This window comes from Eumetopias jubatus, unplaced genomic scaffold (assembly GCF_037043125.1).
Source record: "Eumetopias jubatus isolate StellerSeaLion01/CBP00866 unplaced genomic scaffold, mEumJub1_p1.0 scaffold_10, whole genome shotgun sequence".
In the NCBI taxonomy this organism is placed as follows: Eukaryota; Metazoa; Chordata; class Mammalia; order Carnivora; family Otariidae; genus Eumetopias; species Eumetopias jubatus.
In genome coordinates, this window is record NW_028274816.1 from 40273050 (window position 1) to 40275388 (window position 2339).

The window sequence follows — 2339 nt, forward strand, 5'->3', positions numbered from 1 at the left end:
GGCTTTGCCCAGGAGCTCAGGATAGGGGGAGTGTTCTTGGCTCCAGCATGATGACTGTGGGGCTGCGTGGGTTTCTAGCCTCTTAAGCCTCAGGCTCCCCTTGTAAGATGGGGTGCTGATGGCCCCCATCTCTGGGAGTGGAAGGAAGGGAGGCCCCCCCGGCAGACTTGCTCAGGACAGGCCAGGGTGGCGGTTACTTAAAGCAGCCCAGGGCCTGCCCCCTTGAAGAAGGTGCACACATTCATGGCCTGAGTTTTGGGGTCCAGCCGCGCCCCTGGCAGTGACCTTCCTCCAGCCCTGTCCCCTGTCCCTGTGGATACATGGTCTTCCTGGAGCTCTTCCTGCAGACAGTGGGAAGCACTTCATGGTGGGACACAGGGTCACCTACTATGTCTTCACCAGTCAGCTGGCTGCTGGGTCCCATGTGCCCCTCCAGGGAGGCCAGAGGGTGGTGGTGCTCGAGGTCCCCAGCACCCCGCGTTGGGAAGACGTGTCCATGCAGCACGTGTGATGATCCGCCGCTTCTGCAAGCAGCTCTTCCTGTCATTGCCTGCTGAAATAAAGTTCTCAGACCCCAATCTGAGTGGCCCTGCAGGGCTGCCTCTGCAAGTAGGACAGCAGCAGCTGGGTTCTGCACATCACTTTTATTTCATTTTTTATCAGAAAACCAAGGGCAGATGCCTCAAAGCGTGGGAAAGGAGGACAAAGCAATGGCAGGTATCCTGAAGCTGTGAAGCAGGCCTGCACCCTCCCCTAGCGCAGGCACACAGGGCGGCCGTCATGGGGTGAGGGCAGAGTGGGATGTTTGTGCTAGCAAACGCCAGGTGCAGGTCGGGGGCCTGAGGGTGACATTCCTTCCTAGCTCCTAACCTGTGCCCTGCCCCTGGGGATCATGGGTCCTTCTCCTACCGGGCCGTTGTGTTCAATAGCCTGAGAACAGGAACGCTGCTGACATTTCAGCTGCTTCCACATGACTCCTTAGGGCTGAAAATATATTTCCTAAGAATAACTCCACACTTGCTCTGTGACAAGGACTAGCTGGTGTGCTTGGAGGTGGACATGAAGTTCCATGACCACGTGAGCACGGAGATCCTGTTCCCCCTCTTTGGCACCCTGCACCCAGCTATCTACCGGCCAGCCTACAAGGACTTCAGCTATGACCATCGGCCCCAGGCCCAGGCGCACATTCCCTGGGACCAGGGTGACTTTTCCTACATGGGGGCGTTTTTTAGGGGGTCAGAGGTGGAGTTTCACTGACTGACCTTGGCTTGTCACCAGGCAATGGGGGTTGACCTCGCCAGTGGGATGGAGGCCTTGTGGCACGATGAGAGCCACCTGAACAGGAGCCTGCTGGACCACAAGTCCCTTTAAGGTGCTGTCCCCGGAGGACCTGTGGGACCCGCAGCTGCTGGGCTGCCCCCCGTCATGAAGAAGCTGAGATTCATGGCTGTGCCCAAGAATCACTGGGACATCAGCAGTGGTTATTGCTTGAGGGGTCGTTTTGTTGCCCATGGGGTCTTTCCCTTGAGTTAACAGATGAGCCCAAAGGAAGGACGTCATCAGTTAGGAAGTACAGACAAATGGCAGGGTGGAGGTGGGTAAAGGCCTCTTTCACTCAGAGAGCGGGGGAGCTCCGAGCCTCTACTACACACCTTGCCCTGCTCATGGCTTCCGTCTGCCTGGCGCTGGGTTCTGTCCTTTTAATGAACTGGTCATCTAGTAAGTAACATGTTTCTCTGAGTTCCATGAGCCACTTGAGCAAATTATTCAAACCTGAGGAGGAGGCTGTGGGGACCTCCAGTCTGTAGCCCATAGCTCGGAAACAGGGCTGACCTCTCTGCCCAGCCACCGGCTGACCACTGAGTTAACAGCACAGGGTTTCAGTGGCCACACACAACAGGGAACAAAGACTTGACAAAGTGAGATCAGAAAAGTCACTAAGCCAGCCGTAGCAACTACAACAAGCAGCAATCAGGATGCCTGGCGTGGGGAAGTTTGATGTTTGGGATGTTTCCCTCATAATATTCATAATCACACCCTGGACTTGTCACTGGGGCCAAGTCCCCCGGCTGGGGGCCAAGTAGCTCCTACATGTTCCACGCGCCTCTCCCGGGCTCCCCCAGCCGTGCCCAGCCCTGTGCTGCTTCCCAGCAGAGGTCGGTTTTAACCAAGGCCAGGAAGATGGGATGGATTTTCCTGACACCCCCCCCCCCCCCCGCACAGTGCAGCAAGAGAGGAAAGTTTTCCTCAACTGTCTTAAGGTCCCTGGCTAGGTCTGGAAATTGACAAAAGACAGATGAACAGGAGAAAAGCAAGCAAAGTGTATTGATTTTTTTGGT

At 56.1% G+C, this 2339-nt stretch overlaps 1 pseudogene; it reads left to right on the plus strand.

Annotated features, from left to right (window-relative positions):
- The first annotated feature begins 320 nt into the window (after window positions 1-320).
- Window positions 321-1371, plus strand: LOC114200358 (histo-blood group ABO system transferase 2 pseudogene; annotated as a pseudogene).
- The last annotated feature ends 968 nt before the right edge of the window (window positions 1372-2339 follow it).